The 15497-nt window shown below is 37.3% G+C and overlaps 1 pseudogene; it reads right to left on the reverse strand.

Annotated features, from left to right (window-relative positions):
* Positions 1–10688: 10688 nt before the first annotated feature.
* Positions 10689–14271, reverse strand: LOC104606349 (putative disease resistance protein RGA3; annotated as a pseudogene).
* Positions 14272–15497: the final 1226 nt, after the last annotated feature.

Below are 15497 nucleotides of genomic sequence, written 5' to 3' on the forward strand. Positions count from 1 at the left end.
CAATGTGAATCCATTATAAATGGATCAGGTCCAATTCAATCCAATGAATATTTTGGACTATTTTGGACCGGTCCATTTCAATGTTTGGACCAGATATTGGCTTAATCCAACTCAACCCAATATAAATTTAATATGGATGGATTAGGTCTAATCCAATCTAATAAATATTTTGGACTGGACAAATTGATCCAATGTCTTGCTCCAATCCAATAAATAACTTGGTCCAATCCAATGTCTTTTTGGTTCGTTTAATCTGTCCAAATTGATTTTGGACTGGACGGGGGTCCATTTCAAAACCGATCCATTGACACCCTTACATGGAAAAGTTAGTTTTCCCATTGACCCCCCTTCCCCCCGAAGTTTACCTGTAGATGAATAGGGCCAAAATACGAGTTTGAATTAATTATAACTAAGGCTTTATTTGAGAAGGATTAAGGAATGCAAATGTAGGCTCAATGCATTTATGCACTCTGGTCCGGTTTTATAGGCTTCTGATAACAATGTACTTGTGTATTGAAAATGACAGTAAGCATGAATTCCTAGACATGTTTGCATTTAAAACAAGAGTGAAGTTTGTGTGTAAACTTTCAGACTCAAAGTTGGTCGGTGTAAAAAAAAGTGGATTTTTTTTATCAATAATAGAAACTTTATTAATTAAGAGAAAATTTATGAAGCTTTAGATACAATAAGGGGGAGATAAAAAGTCTTAGCTCTCCAACAACACATTACAATGAAAGGAAATTAAAAATTAGCCTAAAAGATAGACTCCCTATTCACCCCTTGCTTAGCCAACCCATCTGCAAAAGAATTAGTGGTCCTCTTCACCTAGCTATATTGTATCTCAATGCCCCTACACAACCATACAATTTTTTTCTTTTCACTATTGTAGCTTCACAAACCATTGCCCTCTTTCTTCAACCAGCTAATCACCACTTTTGAATCGCCTTCCAATATCAGCCAACTGATATTTAGTTCCCTTGCTCTTTGAACTCCTTCCATAGCTGCAAGGATCTCAGCCCTAAAAGAACCTTCTCCAATGGGGCCTGAGAACAAGGCCATAACAATCCCTTTTTCATTCTTGAAAACACCCCCAATCCCAGAGGGCTCTGGATTCCTTAGGTTACTGCCATCAAAGTTCAATTTTATAAATCCAGAGGGAGGAGGGGACCACGAGGGACTAAGAGTCCTCTTACACAAAGTAGAGGTTGATATCTCTTTCCAGTTTCTTAACAGGTCAGCTATAGGAAAGTTTGAAAACAATTCTGTAGTTTTTAGCTAGTGGGCAGCCCTTAAAAGTATTAGGTCTAATAGGTTTTCCAGGGATCTTTCCTTATCTAAAAAAATTCGAGAATTTCTTTCCTCTCACAGAGACCAACACATGGCTGCCCTAATACACCTTCATATCATCTTTCCTCGCTTCTTAGGCCATCTGAAAAACGAAGGGGAGAACAAACTTTGGACACTTTTGAGAGGGTTCCAAGAACACCCAAAGTGGGAAAATATCCACTCACAGATAGTTTTAATAACTTTACAAGAAACCATAAAGTGGTAATCAGATTCACCATCATCTTTACAAAGAGAACATCTATTAGGATGCAAATAATAATTGGGTCTCTTTTTCTAAAGTAGATCATTTGTATTTACTCTTTTCAGGAAAAATTTTCGACAAAAAATACCAACCCGAGGAGGAATGGGCTTGCTCCAAATTTCCTTAGTTGGGAAGGATAAACCAGGAGGGACATATGACTGAGTTAAGGTTTCAAAAAACGAAGCACAAGAGAAGGTTCCTGAGGTGGAAGGGGTCCAAATTCTGGTGTCTTCCCTATTAGGATTTAGGAAAAAATTCTCGAGAATGGCTAACAAAGGTAAGAGACTGTCCAAGTCTATATCCTTAATTGCCCTTTGCAGGCCAAGGTTCCACCCAAAACCTTAAGTGGAGTCTGAAGGACCTAAAAAAGAAGAGATATGTTCATTTTTCAAATCTAACAGAGCATATAGGGAGGGAAACTGGTCCTTCAGAGGTGAAGCCCCAACCAAAGATGTTCCCAAAATTTTATACGATTACCAGAGTTAAACACCGCACCTGATCCAAGGGGAGAAAGTTGGAAGCAGATCATGGATGGATTTCCACGGAGAAGCAGCTGTAGCCCTTGCCACAATTCTAGAATCCCAGCCGTTGTCTTCCAGCCCATGTATGCTAGCCATGATCTTTGTCCACAATTTTTCCTTTTCCACTACAAACCTCCACAACCATTTTCCCAACAACGCCATATTCTTTTTCTTGATATTTTCAATCCCAAGGCCCCCAAGTTTTTTACATCTAATTACCACCTCCCATCTCACCCTATGATATCTCTTCTCCTCTTCAGGCTCCCACAGAAAATTCCTCATTAATTTTTCCAATAAGTTGGAGACCTTAGTAGGGATCTTAAACACTGACAAATAGTAAACAAGTAGATTAGCTAGGGTAGACCTAATCAGAGTAACTTTCCCACCTAAGGAAAGATAATTTCTCTTCCAAGACACAAGCTTCTTCTCAAATCTCTCCACTACCGGAGTCCAAAAGCTTTCGTTCTTAGGATTATCTCCTAATGGGAGGCCCAAGTACGTCAAATGTCAATTTGAGATTGCACAATTTAACACACCTGTATAATTCCTTAACTCCCTCTCCTCCACATTCACCCCCACCACACAACTCTTATCAAAGTTCACTTTGATGTTAGACATCTGCTCAAAGAGTTGTATTGCTAATTTTAAATTCCGGATCCAACTTATATTCTCACCCTCACAAAACAAAATTGTGTCATGCAAACCGGAGATGTGTCAGTGGTACTTCCTCCCTTCCAACTTGCCACCATTTTATTAGATTCCTCAAGTCTAATCTATGTATCAATCTCCCAAGTACATCAGCACTTAGGGTAAAAAGAAAAGGGGAGAGTGGGTCTCCTTGTCTTATACCTCTCAGAGCAGGAAAAAAGTCAACCATCGTTCCATTCACCAAGATAGAATAGTGACAAGTCCTAATACAACCCCAAATCCATTTACACCACCTTTCTCCAAAGCCAAAGCTTCTCAACACTTCTACTAAAAAAGACCAATCACTAGGTCATAAGCCTTATCCAAATCTAATTTGCAAAACATTCCATTTGTCTTAGATTTCTTAAAGCTCTTCAAACTCTTATTTGCAATGATGATCTGATCAGTGATCTGTCTTCCCTCCACAAAAGCTCATTGGTTGGGAGCAATAATAGAGGGAAGGACCTTCTTTATCCTGAGAGGCAACACTTTTGCAATTGTTTTATACAAGCTATTCACTAAATTGATAGGTCTGAAATCCTTAGGTTGTGATGCCTCTTTCTTCTTTGGGACCAAAGCAATGAAAGTTGAGTTCAGGCTCGGATTAATTATTCCCCTACTATGAAACTCCTCGAAGACTAACCTAAAATCCTTCTCCACGATATCCCACCAATCCTGATAAAAAGCCATTGTAAAGCCATCTGGGCCCAGAGCTTTTGTCCTATCCATTGAGAATACTACTTCTTTTATTTCTTTCAAATCAAACCTCTTTTCCAGCCACTCTCTATTCTCTGCACTTAAAGTCGGCCAATCCAAACCCTCAAACCACACCATCTCATTCAAAGGCATTCTAAATATAGATTTGAAATGATTTACTAAGGCCTTTGCTATTTCTGCCGAGTTTGACAAGATTGTTCATTCTACTTCCAAATTTGAAATGAGGTTCATTTTTCTCCTCCCATTTGCCATTGAATGGAAAAGTCTAGTGTTTCTACCTCCCTCCTTTATCTACTTACACCTGGATTTTTGCCTCAAACTTGTTTCCTCCTTAATGAGAATATCCTCCATCTGCCTCTTTAAGTCCCATCTCATCTTCCTGTCTTCCTCTCCAAAGTATCCCTTGTCTTCCTTCATATCCAAATCCTCAATCTGCTCCAGCAAGACTTGTTTTCTTTCCTCTATTATTCCAAACTCCAACCTATTCCACTCCTTTAATTATGATTTTAGAAATTGAAGTTTCTTATGAAACCTCATTCCCTCCCATTCTACTACCGGATTTGATTGTTTCCATCACTTCCTGATCTTCTCACTAAACCTCGGATGGGTCAACCACATATTTTCAAACCTGAATGGAGTAGGTACATCACCTCTCAAGTCCTCCTTATATATCGCTATAGGCCAATGGTCTGAAATAATTCTTGGAAGTGCCCTAGATAGTTGGTTACCCCAATGTTCCTCCCAGTCGGTTGAGAACAGAAACCTATCCAGCTTGGAGCATATTGACTTCAACTGAAGGTTGGACCAAGTGAAGTTATTATTTAGGAGTGGAAGTTCTTTAAGCTCAAAAGTATCCACAAAATGGTTGAATTTTCTCATACTAGTTGTCACTCTTTGTCTGGGGTTAGTTTCCTCTATAAACCACACTACATTAAAATCCCCTCCCACACACCAAGGTTCCTCCCAGAGGCCCCTATTATCACTCAATTCCTCCCACAATTTCTTCCTCTACCTATAGTCATTGGGGCCATATACATTTGTTAGTACCCAATCGTACCTATCTTCCACCTGTCTGAAATTCAGGGTAACAGAATAATCACATATTAGCTCCTTCACACCGATTAGTATATCTTCTTTCCATAGTGTTACAATCCCACCTGAGGATCCCCAAGATGGAGCGGCCACTCACTTTACCCCCCTCTCTCTCCACACTCCTTGTCCATCTGCAATCAAAATTCATTCTTTTAGACTCCTGGAGCATTACCACATCCGGGTTAAACTTCTTCGCCTCTTTAATTGTTGCTCTCTTCCTAACACTGCCCAAGCCCCTCACGTTCCAACTTAGGATTGTCATTTTAACTTCTCAAGCTCAACCCCAACTCCTCTAACCTCTATTTAACCCCTTTCCTTTTATCCCCTCTCACCTCGAACTTCTTGTCCCCCTCAATGTCTCTTTTCAACCTCTCGACTTCACTCATCTTTCATCTTACTATCCTCATTTTTATGCAGATAGACTTTTAAATCATTTGGACTCTTCAGTTTGCACCCTAGCTTTTGCACAAATTCTGCAACTGACTCTTCATTACTAGTTTCCTCCTCCTCTAATGTTCCACTCTTCTCACTCCTATGGATCTTCTCATTCCTTTCTTTATTTCCTCCATCACTAGTCCTTTCTACCCCTTTTGTAGTCCCCCTCTATAGTTTCTTCCTCTCCGCTTCACCCATTAATCCTTTAATGATTTCCCAAATCTGTCTCCCTACAACTTCTCTCCACCACTTCCTCCCCTTCCTTATCCCCTTGTACGTGGTTTTCTGTCCATGGGCCTCGGACACCAGGTTGGGAAAGGAATCTGGAACAAGGGACACATAGCACTCATCAGTATCAAAAACTGAATTGATAGAGTTAACAAAAATACTTGAGGTCAACTGAGGGTGAAGAGGGGTGTTCAAACGAGGATAATTGGTTGTCACTCCCTATTTAGAGAATTTGGAGCTCTTTGTCTCCTCGGGTTGGAGGAAATTAATCCCCGTCACTTGGTCTACACAAAGACCATTTCCTGTACCCAATTGTTTACCTCTCTGTGATGTACTCTTGTTCAGTTCAGAGCAAACCCGAGCTAACTCCTTCTCGTAATCTTGCAAGATACTAGAATATGGGAGGGGTACGTCCAGTTTTGGAATCTTGCAACATACCAACTTTGGAAAGAGAGCATGTGATACTAGTACTTCATCTAATAATATTTTAGGCTCAGTTTGGAAAGAGTATAAATACAAATATGTACACTACAAATCAAGGTTCAAAGTATCGACACGTATTGGCCAATACGGCCGATACGTATCGTTCTAGGACCCCTCCGATATGCCCCTATAGTGGGTGTATCGGGGGTCTGACTGGTTCAAGGGGTGGAGGAGCTCTAAATGGCCCCCTTGAGCCGGTTTTAGAAAAAAAAAAGTAAAAAAAATTAGTATCGATTCGCCCGATACACCCCTACCGGCGTATCGAGCGTATCGATATTTTGAACCTTGCTACAAATATATATAAAATATAAGGTCTTGCACTCTACAAATTTGTATTTGTACTCACAAACTGAGCCTTAACAAAAACACACTAATGTAAATTAAGTTAATTTTATAAATAAAATTTTTATTTATGCAAATGATTAATACAATATTATTTCTTGTAATTTGAGTTCAATTACAAAAAATAAACTGCATAATAAATAAAAAAATTAATTAATCACATTGTGATACGATCTACTTTTCATTGGTTTACATTACATGAGATATATTCCACTTGTATATAATGTCTCTCTTTGTCATTGATTCACTGATTTTTTATTAATTTTATGGTGCAATTTCTGCACCTTAGATATTTACCTTGTAAATTATATCATTAATCAATAATTTATAAAAACATTTACAAAGTAAAATTTCATGGTAAGAACTTATAAGAAGGTAATTAATATGATAAGATTGACAGGTGATAGACCAAGGATCTACTACAACAAATTCACCATTACACCACCCACTAGTTGAGATGGTCGTTGGATGTCAGCAGTCCAAAATTGAAGGGATGGGATCATACCTGCGGAACTGCAGCTCTCCGTGGTATGGTGTCAATGGAAAATTGCCTAGAAATAATCAGAAAGGCCTAAAAAACTTGTTGTTCACAAATAGACAACTCTAACAATAATAAAAAATGCATGCATAATAGTGTCAATTTGACTGATTTGCATTTCTGATAATGGGTATCCCTTGAATCACTGTACCACGCAACCAGTAATGGAGGGTCAGTTTTCTTTCACCCTTAATTTTATCAAGGCCCAGTTTAGGAGTACAAATACAAATATGTTATTTTGTGTTGTATTTGTGCTGTACATATTTGTATTTATACCCTTCTAAACTGTGCCTAAATCTTAATCAATCGAGCAATTCTATCCATTTGGGTTCATTGTATTATGGATTTTACCATTACAAACATCTGAACCCCAGAGAATTTATGGTGACGATATTCTACCATTACTACTAATGAGAAGTGTTTTCTTTTTTTTTTTTTTTGTTTTGTTTTGCTACAACAGATCAGATTTAAGCATCAAAAGAATCAAGAACATAAACGATGACATCAGGGGGAGAGTCAACCCAGGTATGAGATAACCCACCATCCCTAAAATTAGTAGCAAGGTTATGAGCTAGTACTTTTTTTTTTTTGACACTTAACATGAAAGAAATACAAAGCATAAAAATCTGAAAACTTAGTTGATGCATCAAGGCATGAAATTAAAATAATCTTTTGATGCATCAAGGCATCTAAGGCCCCATTAGATTTTCACCGCTTGTCTCTGAAAACTTAGTTGAGAAATTAAGTTTATCGAACCGTGCTTCATAGAGCAACTATCAGATTTTCATTGATTTTATTTGAAAATTTCTTTGATTCCTTTGCCTGTGGATCCAATTAATCTTTAAGTATCAATCCCCAAGTTCAGTTGCGTTATGTCCCCCCATGCATTCACTATTCATGTTGTTTATTCATTAGGAACAATTTGCCAAATTGCCAAATACATCAGCTATTTCTCAAGAATAAGAAACAGGATTCCTGTTCCAGAACAGGAATTTTTTCAAGAACAGAAATATACAGAAACGATGCCAAACAGGGCCTAAATAGTCATGAAACAGAGGGCTATTGTTAAGATTAAAAAAAGGTCAAATACAATGTCTTGGTGCAAGGAAGGTCTAGATACAAGGTAAATCTGAAGCCTTGTGGAGCATCAGATCTCTCATCAAAGACAAAAGATACAGTAGAGGAAATAAGGATGAGCACCAAACACTCTCACACCAGAAGCTAATTTGTTGGCTGACTAATTTGCAAATATGGGATGCATTCGAGCCATTAGCAGAGATGACTCAATTGAAATTGCTTCGTCTGATATTTGGGGCTGAGCTACCCGGTGCCTAACTCTGTCTTCCTTCCATGTACTAAAACAAAAGCTATGATCCATTGCTTTTCCTAATAAAAATAAGGGTTATTTACTAAAATCCACTTTATAGTTTCTGTTTTACTAAAACACCCCTTATAATTTGCAATCAGTTTATTTAATCGATCTTCTATTAGATGATAGTGGAAAATGACAACTTTAACCCTAATATAAATTTGAATAAATTCAATGAAAATGAAAATACCATTTTTGCCTCTAGTAAAATACGAGCAGCCACTCTATTTGGTTCTATTTGGTCAATTTTGTTTTTTGTATGAAAAAATGGGTACTTTTGGAATAAACAGCCATGAGACCATGCCCTTGAACATTTTACACTCAATTTAGGTTATAATGTTGCTATTTTCAGATGAAAAAACAAACACTTCTTAATGAAAGGTCGATTAAGTAAATTGGTTGCAAATTATAGAGGGTGTTTTAGAAAAATGAAAACTATAGGATAGATTCAAGTAAATCCATGAAACTATAGGGGGCGTTCTAGTAAATGACCCTAAAAATAAAAGCATGGAGACTTTTTTCTCATTTACTAAAATACCCCTATAATTTCATGGATTTATTAAAACCTACCCCATAATTTGCATTTTATTAAATCAACCTTTCCATTAGACAGAATCAATAGAACATGACAATTTTAACAGTAATTTCCATTTGAACAAATTTAATCAAAAGAAAATAAAAATGGAAATTTCATTCTTGCCCTTAATAAAACACGGGCAACCACCCTGATCGGTTTTGTTCTTTGTTTTGAGATAAGTTACGTTGTTATAGACAAAAAACCCAGATGTCATTGTTCTCTCTTCTTCATTCTACTAAAATTGAACAATATTTGATAAATCTGGAAGCCAAACATTGTTTCTTTCTAAAAAATTGATATGAAGTGCTAAAAATACTTTCAGAATAAATAATCATGGGTCTATGCCCTTAAACATTTTGCACAATTTAGGTTGTCATATGTCTATTCCTAAATGGCAATACAAATGATTATTAACAGAAAGTTGATTAAGTAAAGTGGTTACAAAATGAGGGAAGTTTAAGTAATATAAGGTAGACTTTAGTAAATTCGTGAAATCTTAAGGGGTGTTTTAGTAAATGATCTTATTTCTTCTAAAATATGCACTTTTGATACGATACATTGTTTGCTAAACTAAAATAAAAATATGATGTTCCTTAAGTCACTCAGCTTTGTAGGAAGCACACTTATTAAATGTTTTCCTACCATTCAATTATAAGCATGGAATTCCATGGATATTATCTTCATTGAATATTGAATTTTTACCTAGCTAATGCACTTGGTGAACTTTTAATTTAATGATAGACCCTGATTTTGAAAACATTGACAGATTGCAAGTTTTATGGGCCCTAACCCATGTGTCAACCTTGAACCCAAGATTAAGCAATAATATAACTTTTGGTGAATGAGAACTCAGAAGTTTTCATAGGTTCTATTACAGTTAGGGCTGAAAAAATGGGTAGGTTCTAACCAGAACCGAATGGAACAGACCTCAAATTGGCATTGAACCAACCCTATCCAATCTGTTATGGTGTAGGGTCTAGCTCCAAATTCTTGGAATCAACCTCCACCTAGGCTGGTTCTAGCATCTAGGGGTTTACCCTACCCAAACTGACCTGATGAACTAGATTGCAAGTTTTATGGGCCCTAGACCCATGTGTCAACCTTGGACCCAAGATTAAGCAATAATATAACTTTTGGTTTGAATGAGAACTCAGAAGTTTTCATAGGTTCTATTACAGTTAGGGCTGAAAAAATGGGTAGGTTCTGCCCAGAATTGAATGGAACCGACCTCAATCAGCATTGAACCAACCCTGTCCAATCTGTTATAGTGTAGGGTCTATCTCCAAATTCTTGGAATCAACCTCAACCTAGGCTGGTTCCAGCATCTAGGGGTTTACCCTACCTACCCAAACTGACCTGATGAACTAGCCTTGGAATCAAACTTGCCTTGAATAAACTCCAAAAAACATTTTAGGATGTAAAGATTTGAACCCAAGCAATCATGGTTACAAAGACCATGGTCTCACTTTACCATTGAGTTACTTAAGTGATTTGATCATTTGTTTTCATTTTAATATTTGAATGGGTATAATAAGTAATGTAAAAGGTAATATTTACAAATTTAAATTATAATGACAAGTTTTGAACCATATATTAATATATTATGATAATCTACATATTAAATTACTCAATTTGATCAATAAAGATAATGTAAGTTTTAAACTATATATTATATTTATTGAAATCATGTTTTTAAAGAATTCATCAAAAAAAATTATGTTTTTAAAGAACATGTTTGATGTTTCTTTTCTTTTGAAGGGGAGAGTAAATAAAAAACAGGTTCCACAAGTAGACCTTGAAACTGACATTGGAACCTCCAAGGTTAGAACTGACCCTGGAAGTGACTTTCATGGGGTAGGTTCCAATTCTAAAAACCTGGAACCGGTCCCTACAGGGTAGGTTTCAGATTCTTCCATGAAACCAAACCGAAGAGACTCATGCTCACCCCTAATTACAGCGGTTGGGATTATCCATACAAAACTGGTTTAAGGCTTGGAAGAGAAAGTATATGTTCAATATGAATCTACAATCTTAAGCAAAAAAAAAAAAAAACGTTAAGAAGAAAGAATTTATTGTATGCATCATACAACAAGTGAATAAAGCAACAGACATTTAGAACAAAGGTATTTATATTGAAAGCAACAGAATTTCTAAGCAGCCATGCAATTGTAATACATGTGCTCTGTTTCATTGAGACCGAATGATATTGGTATTACAGTGGTACTAAATAATCAGAACTCAATCGTTTGAGCAAAAGAATTACATGAAAAATCAGAGGAGACAATTCTGAAATGACCATTTTTCCTATATATGCTAGTAAAAAGGAATTAAATTATGAGAGAAGTAACTTGCCTTGCACTGGAGAGGAATTTACATCTTATTATCATATAGTGTGAGGATGATGGGATGTATAATGATCCTTCAAATATATACATGCTTTATATGAGAGATCTTACGCCACTCTGGACCTCGCATCTTGCATTGTTTCTGTAAATGGGGACATCTTTTTATTACTAATGAATCAAGTGATTTGAGATGTTTTATTGCTGCTGGCAGATTCCTCAGATTTGGAACATCCTCAAGTTCGAGGGCTCGAAGTGATACCAATCTGTCAATCCACTCTGGCAAACATCCCAGTTTAGGGCAATCCCAAATCTCCAAACGTTCAAGTTTGGTGAGGTCCTTCATGCTCTCTGGTAAGCATTCCATCTCAGGTTCTTCATAAACATGTAACTCCTCAAGAGCTGTGAGACATCGTAGTGCCCCACCCAACAATGTAAAACACCTTGGAATATACAAACGACAGAGAGAGCTCAAGCTCGTAATTGAATCTTCAGGTATGCAATTTAGATTGGGGCATCTTGTGATATCAAACTGCTTAAGAGAAGCAAGATGTCCCAACTGCAAACTTGTTAACTTGGGACAATATTTGATGGACAGAGATTGAAGGCAAGGCAATATTACTTGTTGTTGTCGATTTCCTCCTTGATCATCAACCTCAAAACCCAACAACGACCATTCTTCCAAATTGCACATAGAGGATACTTCAAGCTTGATCAATGATGGAAATATGACTGCATCTACCATGGCCGCTGCATTATCATCATCATCAGGATAGAATAACTCATTGCCTATGTATCGTACCCCATCCATCTTTACAATGGAAAGCTCCTTGAGGTCAGGCAGTTGCCCCAGAGGGGAGAGACATTCCCACTTAAGGCATCTACTTAATGATATTTTGACAAGCCTGCAATAGGAACAACCCTTCATCATCCAAGGTGGAATTTGTATTCCTGGATATCCTTCCATTGATAATTCTTTCAGATTTGGGTGTGGTTGTAGACGATTTATCACATCCTCCACCACCTTTTGTTTCAAACTAAAATATCCCCAGCATAATTCTAACCTACATAGGTTTGGTTTGTTCTTCAAGTTGGCTCTCACTGCATCAACTGCATTACTTACATTCTCTAAGCTTTCAATCCTAAGTTGTCCTCGGAGGCTATTGAGGTCTTGTAGCTCTGCTAAGGTCCTACCATCCTCCTTACCAACAATAAACTTTGTCAGAGTCTGTAGCCCAGCTAATTGCCCCATCCTTAATGGCATCTCACTCACCATAGAGCAACCATCGAATTCAAGATGCCTGAGGCTAATCATCTTTCTCAAGTCTCGAGGCAGTTCTACAAGGTATCTAACATGTAAGAGCTTCAAGGTTTGCAAATTTAGGAGGGAAGTAAAGGATGTTGGAAGTTTGGTAATAAGAGTGTCGGAGAGGTCTAAATACCGTAGATGCTTAAGCTTACTGATGGAAATTGGCAACTTTTTAATACTTGTACCATGTAAATCAAGCACACGTAATCCTTTAAATCTTAAGGACAAGTTATGTGGAACATCCACGGTATCCAACCTGTATGGGTGCAATATAAGGAATGTTCGTAGACTCTCTGCTTTGTGAAGAGGCGTGAAAACTTCTGCAACCTTCTTCCTATCACCAACTACTGATACATGACGAACCCTTCTATGAATACTTTCTATCCAATTTTCATTATCAACATACATGCATTCCGTCCTTCCAACAGATTGAGCAAGATTGTGCACCAAGTTGTGCATCTTACATCTTAAAATCGTACCATACTCGTCTCTTACTATATCTTGGAAGAAACACCTCATTAGCAAGTAATTGAAATATTCATTCCCAATATCCTCCAGCTCTATACCTCTCCCACATGATTCATGAATAAAGCTTTGTGCAATCCACAACTGAATTAGAACATCCTTTTTAATTTCATAGCCTTTAGGAAAAATTGCGCAATATGCAAAACACTGCTTAATGGATGATGGAAGATGGTTGTAACTCGACTTCAAGGCAGGTAAGATTTCACTTTCATCCTCCGGGAAATTGCTATCATATAAAACAGATAACCATGTCCTTTCATCTCTATCAAACGACCTTAGTAAACCTCCTAGAGCTTTTGCAGCTAATGGTAGGCCTCCACACTTCTTCACAATCTTCTTTCCTATAGCAACCAGGTTTGGATTAGTCTCTTCTTCTCCCCCCCTAAAAGCTCTTTCCCTGAATAAAGACCAACAGACATCATCAGACAGACCACTCAAAGCGTATGGGACCATTGTGCCCATTATCTCTGCCACTTTGTAACTACGAGTAGTTACTAGAATTTTGCTTCCTCTTGAGCCACACATAAAATATTTTCTCAACTCGTCCCATTTCTCCTCATCCTCATTCCATACATCGTCTAGAATGAGTAAAAATAGCTTCCCCCGCAATACCTCTTGCAAACGAAGCTGCAACTGATCCATGTCTGAGATATCACATTTATTACCAGTTGTAGCAGATTCTATAATTGATCTAGCAAGCCTTTTCACATCAAATCATCAGAAACACAAACCCACATTTGTAGGTTAAAACACCTTGCTACTCTATCATCTCGGTATGCCAACTGAGCAATTGTTGTCTTACCCAGCCCCCCCATGCCGACAATGGGGATGACTGAAATTTCATCTTTATCATCACTGCTGGTTAACATTTTTACAATTTTATCTCTATCTTCTTCTCTTCCATAAACTTTTGAATCGATTAATATATAGGAATCAGTGGGTGTTCTTTCCACTCGACGTCTTGGACTCACTACATACATTTTGAAGTTAAAATTTTCTGTATATTTAGCAATCACATCTAACCTCCTCATAACTTCTTTAATTTTATGACCAATCTTGAAGCGAAACACTAATTTTGAAGGGGAAGAAAATTGTCTAACCTTTTTCATCATGCCCTTGTCCTCTTTCCAACGCAGAGCCCTTACTAATAACTCATCCAACACATCATCTGCATCGCAAGCCGCATCTCCAAGACTTTTGAGCCAATCCTTTACTGCTTCTTCGTGACTTTGCCTCTCCTCTGCATCATGAATCACGGTTTGGATCAGTGATAACGTGGAATAAAGCATTTCCAGTTCACTTATTGAGACACCCTCTCTTAATGCAAACTCCTGGAAGATTAGCGAGCTCAAGTTCCATAATATCATCTTCACAGTAGAAGAAACAGAAGCAGAAAGAATTACTTCTGTCATCTGAACGTCCAGAAATCAAGTGTGATTGATAGTAGAACAAAGAAATAATCTTTGATACCGAAGATACTGCGACTGCGAGAAAAGTCAAACACGGATAGAATGATAACAACCAATCACAAATCAAACGCATCTGCTAATAAAAAAAGGTAAAATACAAAATTCTCCCTTGAAATTTCTAACAATCATAAAAACCTCCCTTATAGTTTCATTTTACAAATTAACGTGCATCTATTAAAATAGCCTTGTCTCGAATACTATTCATCTTCTTCCTCAAACAGCAACAATAGACCTCTCCATCAAGGCCACATCGAAGGGTTGACTTTCAGGGTGAGAACACTCTCTCCCTAGATCTAATAAACCAAAATTTCTAACACAAGCACATATAGAGTTCTATAATCCATACTTTAACATCCTAAGACCTTAAAACTAACCCTGGAGGGGAACCGCGGATATTTGACTGCTTATTTTCTGTTGTTTCTATGTTTTTTTTTTTTTTTTTCCTTTTGTCTTACCTATAGACCTGAGAACAAGCAAACATTATTTCATAGGACCTGTAACTTTTTTCTTGAGGTCATCCTTCTAACACTAAGAACAAAAATAAAAAACCCTAAAAAGATTGAAGACCCTCTGCTATGATCTATTGGTCTCACATCGATAGTATGGGATGCTGTTGTGGGGTGTATATGTGTCTAAGTTCCCTCCCTTTAACAGCTAGCTTTTAGGGGTGAGTTCTCCTAAGGCACATAACAAATGGCATCAGAGCCTACACTATACCTCTTAGTTGCAATCGTATGGCGTAGGTGGTGATGTTGGTATTGCAGTGTTCAACCGGGACTAGGTGGACTAGTGCAAATCTAGCCTGCGTGTGAATAGTGTTCAAGCAGATTATGGAGTTGTTGAAACAGGGCTATTTTAATAGATGCACATTAATTCGTAAAAGGGTAAAATAGGTATTTTGAAAAAATATCATCTCTTTAATGTTTTCCGTCTTGGTCATTGAAAGAAAGGAGGTATTTATTGAATTTTTCAAAAATAGAGACGAGGTTTTGCTAAAGTAAAACTATAGGGGAGGTTTTTGTATTTTATCCTAAAAAAATCAAACGCATCTGGAACTACATGTGGCTAATAGAATAGAAGTCTTCTCCACAGAACCCCAGGCACTTTGTCTTTTGTAGGAGGCGGATTCCCATAGGCCGTAGTCGTGTCCATATCTGAAATAGTTATTGAAATGATGCACATAATTAAATTATGGGAAAATTACTGCCACTTTGGTCACGAACTTTAAAATGCGATAATTCAATACCTGAACTTTTAAAACATGACAATACAATA

This window comes from Nelumbo nucifera, chromosome 2 (assembly GCF_055504915.1).
Source record: "Nelumbo nucifera cultivar China Antique chromosome 2, China Antique-T2T, whole genome shotgun sequence".
NCBI lineage: Eukaryota > Viridiplantae > Streptophyta > Magnoliopsida > Proteales > Nelumbonaceae > Nelumbo > Nelumbo nucifera.